Raw genomic sequence first — 10,931 nt, 5'->3', positions numbered from 1 at the left:
AATACGGCGTTGAGGCGACATCTGCGCTGCTGGTCTGCTATTTGTTCCCAGGTGCCGTTGGAGTTTGTTTGAGGTATCTTAGTTTGAATTGCAGGGGTATTGGACGATTGGAGGAGTTGCGTTCTGCATTCATGCTCTTTAGTTTTTGTTGGTGGTTCTATCTGTATGTCTCGGGTTACCTTTGTTAAGTTTGGTGAACTACTGAGTAATTGGGGAGAAAGTGGATCTTCTCTTTTCTCATTGTTATGGATCTGAGCCTTAATTTTGACTAATGAGTCTTGGTTTTCTAAGTGCGGTAAACTAACATGTCTAGAGTGAGACTCTGTCTGGCTAGCTAACTGTAAATGGGTTACTGTCTCTACAAGCTTCAGTATCTTTGGTGGGCTACATGTGCAATCTTTGGTGGTCTTTTTTCTGGGGTATGGCGTTTCCCGATTATCATTTCTTTGGCTATTGTGGTTATTGTGGTTAATAGCTCCTTGGCCTGCTAAGTCGGTGGGTACTGCCTCTCTTCTTGTTTCAGGCGATGTAAGTGCTGCAGGTGCTGGCTCAGTGATGGAGAAATTGAGGACCCCGGCTAACCGGGGAGAATCTGGTGGGTTGCTGTGAGTATGACGGCAGTTAGGTTTGCAGTCAGGTTTGCTTGATAGGAGCGGTGTGTGGAGACCTTTTATGTTCCCTATCTTAGAATAAATAACTGTTCCAGGGTCTTTTAAAAAAGAGAACTTCGTATATATCTTTGGTTGATGGGAACGTATCTTTTTGCTCGCTGGCGTTCCTTCGATGGTTATGAGGTTGTTTGGGGCTGTCAATGATGACTTTAATACAGGGGGTGATAAAGTTTGTGTGGATAACTGTACTGACTTTGGCGGAATTGGCGATCTCAAAGGTTGCTGAAGAGCCACGATTGGACAAACGGTTGAAATGGTAGAGACGTCGGCCGATGATAATGCTGCAGAGTCCTTGGTATGACCGTTTTTATTTAGGGTTAGAGTCGAAATTTGGCTTTGAATTGTATCTGACATCGAAGTTTCCATAGTTAGGCCTACTTTGTCTATATTGTGAACATTAGGATTTGTTTCCTCAGAGTTAATTGGATGTGGTGACAGTGTTGGCTCCAGTTTCCTTTTCCGAGACTTGGGCTTGGAGTTACGTTTTGATTTGAGTAGTGTTTGCCTAACTCTGCCGGATCTCATTGCCTATATATTGTTTAACTAGTTTGTGTCAAATCGTTAGTTGAGGTTGAGGTTGAGGCACGTAGTGCTTTCCCTCAGTGGTACCCCTCCTAGTGGGGTCTTCTGCGAGGGTTCTTACTTAGGTCTTGTTTTAGTCAATCCTTGGTCTTTTTTAATTGGCTATGGACAAAGTGTAATGAATTTTAATGGATTTGTGACGTATTAACTTGTTGACCTGTTGACCTGCTCGGCCTTATGGTAACCCCCCTTGGTCCTAGCTCCTAACTCCTGTGTTCTGGGTCCTGGAGTGACAAGGATAATCAATTTTATCCAGAAGCTATAATTTTCTGTGGTTTTCCGTGGCTTTTATGGCTCTTATGGCTCTTACAGACCCCACAGACAGCTGGAGTGATTGACAAGATGAACATGAACAAGGTAAAACAAACTAGTAAATGAACAAGTTTATGGGCTGAGCCTCTGAGGGAAGATGATTTCCAAATCAGACAGTGGTGGGGGCAACTTTAATCCCAGTGGCTCCCAATGGCTCCATAGCTACTGGTAAAATAAGGTGAACAGCGGGAGGCTCACATGTCACAGGTCAGACAACAGTGGGGGAGACTTTAATCCTAGTGGCCCCCAATGGCTCCACGGCTGCTGGCAAGTAGTGAACAGCGGGGGGCTCACGGAGGGACTGGCGGCGAGTGGTGCTCGCGGGGGGGGGGGACCACGGGCAATTCGGACCTAGTCAGACTGCCTTCCGGTCAAAACCCCCGGGCTCTTACTTTGCGGCCGCCTCTATCGGCAGCCACGCTCGCGTCTCGCGTCTCTCCCCCTCCCCGCGCCTCATACACAACCTGACCTTTGCCTACGAACGGGGGTGCAGCAGAGATGCGGTCACTTCTCCCCACCTCGGAATCGCGGGGGAAACCTAGGCGTCCTCCGGAAAAATCGGCAGATTCCACAGATTCCGCCGCCTTCAGTGTATGATTATATGTATGTGTGTGTGGTTGTGTTTGTGTGGTTCTGTGTGTGGTTGTGTGTGTGGTTGTGTGTTTGTGGTTGTGTGTGTGTAGTTGTGTGTGTGTGGTTGTGTGTGTGTGTGGTTGTGTGTGTGTGTGGTTTATGTGTGGTTGTGCATGTGGCTGTGGTTGTGTGTGTGGGTGTGGCTGTGTGTGTGGCAGTAATACTAAAAGCATCTCAAAATAAACTATGTCAAGATGTTTCATAAATCACAGCTTTAATGTTGCTGAAAACCCTGCATTAACACATAATGTTCCAAATGGAACTTCTGCCTGTAATTAAAAGTCAGCCTTGTCTCAAGCTTAAACATAGTTTGCAAACAAATACAGGAAGCTGACAAAGACAAGGAGGGAGTGAAAATAATGAAAGTGAAACGGTGACAGGTTACCGCGCGCCATACAAAGGCAGGAAGCTGACAAAGAGGGAGTGAAAGAAGGGAGGGGGTAGGGGAAGGCCTTCACACATGCAATGAAAGAAGCCAAATGACAGCGGTGCACGATGGCAGCTGTGCGCTCTTGTGCGCCTGATAGCTAGCCGGTGGCCGGCAAAGTAGCACTTTTCTAAGTAGCTACTAAATGTCTCACCAGACAGTGCATGCGCTGGCTCAGGGGAGACCTAAAAACTCAAGCTTCCTTAAAAAGGCTAAATACTAGCCAGGCACCAGTTTGTTCTTCTACGGGCATCCTGTGGAAAAAAGATAAAACCTTTTGCTCAACAATTGTCAGAAGAGTAGATGTTCATGACTGTTTAATAAAGTTTACACTCAACCTCACAGTATTGTATTTTTCCCATGATTAAAAATAAAAATTGTGAATACAGTACAGTATTTGTACTGTAACTTTATATAGCGTTTACTAGAACTGATGAGGTGTGAAAGTGTTTTATGCCGGGAAACACAATGCTCAGCAACATACGGATAGTAGGTAGCCTAGTGTTAACGGCTATTGTTGATTGCTGGGAGTAGTCTTGTGTACTCAAGTAGGAGGAACAAAAAGGTCCCACAGCCAATCCACTTGTAAGAACCCAAGTGTAGATCACATATCTCTCAAAATACCAGGTTTACCTTGAAACTTGTACCATATTACCATGAACAAATATTAAGCAAATCACGAACCATGGAAGATGTGTGTGTTATAAAAGTATACAATTTATTACAATACAAAGATAAAATCAAACAATTTATACAATAAATGTGCCCAAAGACACAATAGCTTGTTAAAAAACAATAAAAAAATCACAATTTATTAAAAACAATTTTTCATAAATTGTGATTTTTTTATTTGTTTTTTAACAAGCTATTGTGTCTTTGGGCACATTTATTGTATACATTGTTTGATTTTATCTTTGTATTGTAATAAATTGTATACTTTTATAACACACACATCTTCCATGTTTCGTGATTTGCTTAATATTTGTTCATGGTAATATGGTACAAGTTTCAAGGTAAACCTGGTATTTTGAGAGATATGTGATCTACACTTGGGTTCTTACAAGTTGATTGGCTGTGGGACCTTTTTGTTCCTCCTACTTAGACTCCTTGTCCCCTATTTTACAATAGAGGAGGCCTCCCTTCTTCTTTTTACTCTTGTGTACTCAAGCCATTCTGTGCAGTTCTCCATTTTATTTGTGGTAGATTAAATAAATAGGCATTAGACCTGATATTTAGTAGAGTGAGTGATAGTTCCTGCAGATGGTTGGCGGGGATAATAAATGAGCAATGAGAAATTAACTATTAGGTTGCAGGTTTAATATTGGAGAAGTTGTGTGCTTTAAAAAGAATGGTGGACAGTTTGCAGAAATACATGAAAAGATATTAAGGCAAACATTCATGTGACTAAGAAAGCTGGGCAGAGGGGAGGAATGTAGAGAGGATGGAAGGGAAAGAGGGTCATTTGGAAGAAAAAGGAGAGGCGACTATCAGAATTTTTAATTAAAGGTCATTTTTTCAGGCAGGGTATTAAGAATATAGAGGATGCTTTTTGAGATGTGATCAATTTGAAGATGCAAGACTATAAAAAGAAACATCATTATTTGCATATAAGATAGTGCTGTGTTAGGTACTTTTGATATGCACTACAATCAGGACAAAAGTCTGTCTGCTTCTAGGCTACCACTAGCCCACTGCTCAAGCAATGTCAGACGATCAGCTCAGGGGTTGCAATAGTAAAGTAAGTGCCCGGCGCATATGTAGGGAAATATTGAGAGCTTAAGGCTGTTCTGATAGGAAGCAGTAACCTCAGGATCAAAGGAAAATGAGAAAATATGTATGGTCATGCGGGCAAACAAAAGCGAAGGAAGCTAAAGGTGATAATAAGCCACATCTGGCAGCTAACAAAGAGGGTATTATGAAAGTAAATGTCTGTATTAATGTTGTTCAATTCACCAGGGTAGTATTTCAATGTCCTATTTGTCAAAGGAAGGCTGCAATACTTGAAAGGTGTAGGATTCTGCTGAAATGCAATTTTAAAGCATGCATTTACATGCATCTCCAGAGTTTAGCAATGTCTATTTCTAATATTAATATGAAGACCTACAGAAAGTAGAGTAACCTGTAGAACTGACAGCTTGTCAAGAACATATATACAGTAGCAGTCGCCACTAGGTAGTTATACTTAGGACCAAGTTTTCACAGGAAATTGATTTTCTGGTTTGCTTATAACTTTGGCTCCATTTGACGAATCGTCAACAAAGTTTCCAAGAAAAACGCAGGGTCCCAAAACATTTTGCCCATGCAGTTTTCCATAGGAAAACCTAACAGCAATACAGCAACAATGGAAATACACCAAATTTGGCACAAACCTAGTTCTTGTTCCGGAAAGCGTGCTTTTTGTTGTAAATCTGTTCAGCAGTTTTCTGAGAAACTAAATTTGAAAATGTATGTACATATAGGGAAGCGGATCCTCCGTGGATCCAATAGATCTAAAGATAACAGCCAATCGTCTGCCACTACATCAACAAAGATGTGGGGGTAACCATTTTAGGACTCTGGGACTCAGTCCTCAGTCCTGCAAAAATTATCTTTAAAAAAACCTAAGGTGGCAGGGTAAAGATAACCTGCATCAAAAGCCTGGTGGGGTGGTCACCCTCAAAGGCTGGACTAGGATTCCAAAGCAGCCCTGGCAAATTTTGTCAGACCAGCCCCTGTACAGTGCATAGCGAGTGCAGCAAGCAAGAATGACCACAACAAAGAAACTTTGGGGGTGGGGGGGGGGGGGGGGGGGGTGGGGGGAGGCGGGGCTGGACCACCCCTCCAAGAAAATTTGAGAAAAAGTGTTGCATTTTACAACACGTCTTTATATATTCAATTGCATTAGCTTTTAAAGCATAGTAAATTAGGAACTTACTGTACACCAGAATACAATTTTTGTTAGGGCCCTACAACAATTGCCTCACTAACACCCTCAAACAGTGGCTCTCTTCTCTATTTCGCCCCACTCTCACATTTATTTTTTTTATAGCACCTCTCATACCAGTGTAAGGTGTCGGAGCACTTTACGTCACACACACATACAAAGGCAATGAATCACATGTGTATATCTGTGTACAGAAAATGTTAGGAGACTACAAGGCATAAGATTCAGACGTCATCCACACTGGTAGGCATTTTTTTTTACAGAGTGCTTGATCTGGAGAAGCACAAACTCAGGAGTCAGAACATAACGGCGTTGAGCTTTGATTTTAAAAATAAGTGCATTTCTACCCAAACAAACCTTCTTAGCTCTAACTATAACCTGTGAATTTCTATGTATATTTTAGTTAATAACGTTAGTTGTCACTAACATATTCACCTAACTATAATGTTACTTTAAACATGATCTTTTTCAGTGGGCTTCTAAGTTCTTTTTAAAAGCAAAAACAAATCTTTTTTATCACACCTAACCAAAACATTACTTTAACCTTTGTGTTTTTTTTCAGTAAATTTCTATTTTTTTTTTTACGTACAGTTTTATTTTACCACTATACGTAAACCCAAATCCCTGGCAGGGAGTTTGTCACAGTGCCTGCCCAGTGTACAAGTCCCCAGCAGGCAGCCAAACCACACTGTGGTCGGCCTCTGCCATGAGCAGCATAAGGTTAGCCTGCAGGCCAAGGGACCCCATTCGTCTAAAAATACAAGAAAAAAAAAGGGGGAGTGAGCGCCCACCCCCTTCGCCCTCCTCCAAGCCTTATTAGTCCCGGGGATCCCATCCCCCGGGGTGAAGCCAATTTCCCCATTCCCAAGCATCATTTGGCCCTGAAGACCCCATCGCTCATGGCCTTAAGAATTTTAAATGGAAAAAGGGCCACGTGCACCAGTGCCCCCGCCCCTCTCTCTGAGCCTTTTCAAACCCTGGGGACAATATCCCCAGGGTCATTTTAATTAAATGGGAATGAATTTGGGCGACCCCTTTCCCAAAGCCTAATATGGCCTAGGGGACCCCATCCCCAAGGCCAGATATATTTTAAAGAGGAGGGGGCATGTGGTCCTGCCCTCTCTGGGCCATATGATTTTTAAAGTGGAGGCGGCCATGTAACCACCCCCTCCCTGAGCCTCTTTAGTGCCTTAGGACTCCAACCCCCCGGGTGTTTTTTCCCATTTTTAAAGGTGAGGGAGGCCATGGGGACCCCACTCTAAAATATTATAGGCCCTGGGAGCGCACCCCAGGTGCCGAAACTTACTGAAAAGGTGAGGAGACGATGTGGCAACCCCTGCCCAAGTCTTTTTAGGCCCTGGGGGCTCTATCCCTCATGGCCTTTAGTTTTTATTAAAGGGGCTGTGTTGCCTCCCTTTCCACGCCTCATAAGACCCTGGATACCAATTCCACCAGTATATATTTTTTTCAATTAAAGAGGTAGAGGGTCACTGGCTCCTCCCTCCCAGAGCCTGATTAGGCCCGGGGACCCCATCCACCAGGGCCACTACTTAAAAGAAAGGGGAGGAAGGCAGCGCAGCTCCCAACCCGGAGCTGTTATCGGTCCTGGGGACCCCATCCCCCGAAGCCTGCATTACTTAAAGGCAGGTCCCCTGGTGCCACCCAAGGCACCCACCACACACTCTTTGAGGGCCATGGTTCGAGCCCCATGGCCATTGTGACCACAGCCTGTTCCCACCCTCCCCCACCCCCATGTTGCGGGAACTGGCAGGGAGCAGCTATTTTTGCTGCTCCTCATTAGTGCGGGTAGGGAACAGATAAAAATCTGCTCCTAGCCAGCAGGAGCCTTTTCAAAGCTCCCGCCAGCTGGCAGCAGACTTTGTGTGGGGGCTATGGAGAGATGAGAGATACTGTTTAAGGGTGATAGTGAGGGAATAATTGAAAAGCCCTAAGAAAGATAGTTGCATCCTGGTGAACACTATAGGCCATCATTTAATATGCTTTCGAAGTGAATACAACAGAATATATAATGACAAACGTGTTTTAGAATGCACCATTTTCCCTACATTTTCTTGGGGGTGACCCCCCCCTCCTGCCCCCCCAAAGCCTAGTGGTCTGGTTTGCTCACTGCAATCGTTATGCACCGTATCGGCATTGGTCTGACAAACTTTGCCAGGGCTGTTTTGTGGTCTGCCTAAGGGGCACATGTCTCCTCCGTATTAGTTAGCTAAACTAAACTAACAAGAGACCTATATTTCGGGTTTACCCAATGCACTCAAAAATTAAAATTAACATACCCCCTCCCTCACCTACATTTGTCAACCCCTTTCCCCCCCCCACTGCCTCTAAACTGACCATCATTCCTCCACTGACCACGGACTCCCTTCCCCCGTTGCTCCAACGGGTAAAATCGGGCTCTCCTTTGGACTTTGGCCCTGCTCACATCCTTAGAGAGATCTACCTAACTTGTCCTGTCCCCCCCTCACACTCCTTAACGACTCGCTCAGCAATGGTGTTGTGCCCAACTTTCACAAAGCAGCGGTCGTTATTCCAATCCTGAAAAAACCTGGTGCTGACCCCTCATCCCCTTCCAATTACCGCCCCATTTCCCTGCTGCCCTATTTGGGAAAGGTTTTGGAAACTCATGTCACCACCACCCTGAGCGCTCACGTGGAAGCAAATCACTGTTTCTCCCCCCGCCAGGCGGGCTTCCGACCGCAACACTCCACGGAGAAGGTAGTGATATCGGTAATGGATGGACTTCGCGAGGGCATTGACACCAATCTCTCGCAGGCCCTTATCCTCCTGGACCTGTCCGCCGCCTTTGACACTGTGGACCACTCCATCCTCCTCACCCGTGTCAAGGCGGCGGGCATAGAGGGCTCAGCCCTCTCATGGCTTGAGTCCTTCCTATGTGACAGGGCTCAAGCAGTCCACCTTGCTGGCTTCACTGCCGCCTCCCGTAAGGTGGAGTGTGGCGTCCCCCAGGGCTCATCACTTTCCCCCCTTTTGTTTAATCTATACATCTACCCCCTCATTTTTATGTTGCAGCAGCTGGAGGTCACGGTGTTCAACTACGCCGATGACCTCCAGCTAATCTTTAATCTATCCCATTCCCCCTCGTCCGCTCAGAATGTTCAAACCGTTATGCGATTCATCCAGGATTGGATGAACTGCAACCACCTCAAGCTCAATCCAGACAAGACTGAGTTAGTCCTGACTGGAGGTGGTTGCAGTCCATGGTCCCCGTTATTTTGGCCCCCTTCACTTGGTGTTCCCCCACTCCCGGTCCCTAAAGTCAAGACCCTTGGGATTTTGCTCAACTCACAACTCTCTGTGCACTCCCAAGTTAGTTCGGTGGTATCCTCCTGCTTCTTTTCTCTCAGGACAATTAGGAAAATCTCTTGCTTCTTTTCCATCCAGTCGTTGAAGGTCATCGTAATGGCTATGGTGCTCTCGCGCCTTGATTATGGAAACATAATCTACAACGGCGCGCCGGCTTACGCCATACACCGCTTGCAGCTAGTGCAGAATCAGGCTGCCCGCCTGATTCACGGATTGCCCAAATACCATCGAGCCACTCCATTGCTAAAGGCACTGCACTGACTGCCCTTGAGAGAGCGATCCCTATTCAAACTCGGCTGCCTCACTTTCCAGGCCAGGATGGGCACTGCTCCCGAGTTCATCAGTTCAGCCATCAGCCCCTACTTACCGGGCAGAGAACTCCACTCAACCCACATGGCACTCCTGACCATACCCCGCTTCAAGAAAAAGAAAGTGGGCGGGGCGAAATTTGCAACCCTTGCACCAGTGTTCTGGAACTCCCTCCCCTTGGCACTCCGTACTTCATCCTCCTATTTAGAGTTCCGGAAAAACCTGAAAACTTTTCTTTTTTCTAGCGCCTTTGCCACTTAGTATGCCCTTTCCTGCTGCTGTCTGCTGGTCGTAATCCTTAAAGCGCCATGAAACCGCTGGGTATAAGCGCGCTCAACAAATGTTTTTAAATTCAAATTCAATTTTTTTTTTAATTTACTCAAGCAACAGTAACACATATATTATGTGAGCAAATATATACAAAGTACAGTGCAACAAAACAACAGAAGTCAATCAGAAGCACCAGAGGGAGAGTAGTCCGTAGGAGTCCTTTATTATGTCAAACAGCCAGCCGACACGTGTTTCATCGCTATTGCAAATCCTCAGGGCTGAAACAGACAAATAAGTAACAATGGAACATTCTCTATGCGTCTGTACATTTCTACAAGAGTCATAATGTAAAGTCTCAAAAGCAGTTTCAAGACTTCCACTACTTAAACTCCCAAAGTTGTGTCTAGTGACTTTCAAGTGCAACCACAAGACATACGTGCCGTAGGTGCATTAATTGTGTTATCTTGTGGCCGTGCTAGTGACCATGTGTATTTGTGAAAGAACCTCGGGGATATTCTACAAAAACCTGAACGTGGCGCATTCACTGGTATAAAAGCACGAGTGTTCATTTAAGTGCACGGTTCATTCAGACTTCAAGCTCTGTGATAAGTGATAAGGTCACATGGAGTTGTAACCTATGAACACGTAGTGTGGTAAATTTAAATTACCTATACTTAATTTATGCGGTAAAGTTCAATAAGAATAACTCAGAAATAATAAGAGACAGAGTCCGTGGTATCTGAGGTTTTAAAAAGGGGTTTTATTCCTTAAAAAGGAATTGGTTCGAACCAGGCAATCATATTCCATCACCACGAAGGTTCAGGAAGGGATAGACAATACTTTATTGACAGGTTATCATATATATAGTCAATGCAATACAGTGGCGATGGATGCAGAAGGCGTAACAGCTGAGAGGAGAGATAAGAACACACATACGTAATGAAAAAGGCGTAACAGAAGGCGTGCACAAGGGTATGTACTAGAAACGTCATATAGAGGTGTCACAGGTGGGTGCATCCATAGGAGAATCCTGCAGTGTCAGCAAAAATATATGGCAGAGATGCGCGCGCAGCAGCATGACGTGTGATTGACGTGGAACTGGAGGGTGAAGGGGACTTGACATTTAGCCTTACATGAGGAGACAGAAGTCTGGGGTGTCAGAACAACCTAATCCCAAATCATATCTGATATCTGGTGTTTGAGGAACTGTATTATCTGGAAGGAAAGGTCTCTCGGGCAGAGGCTATTCTATACTGACTGCTAGTGCGTGTATAAGCGTCTACGTGTCTATGTGAGATGCAAGGGGGGCATGGGCCTACCATGGTAACGGGAGCAGTAAATTACTTGCATGGAGACAGAAAAGGCCGGGCCCTTTGCTCTGCAGCTGGGAAGGATGTTTACTTAAACTACTAGACAGGAATGTATTTTCGAGGAGCGGAGCAGATAACTTGAAGGCTGA

This window comes from Lissotriton vulgaris, chromosome 3_1 (genome assembly GCF_964263255.1).
Source record: "Lissotriton vulgaris chromosome 3_1, aLisVul1.2, whole genome shotgun sequence".
NCBI classification, from domain to species: Eukaryota; Metazoa; Chordata; class Amphibia; order Caudata; family Salamandridae; genus Lissotriton; species Lissotriton vulgaris.
The sequence above is the reverse complement of the archived record's forward strand: the minus strand, read 5'-3'. Positions refer to the sequence as shown.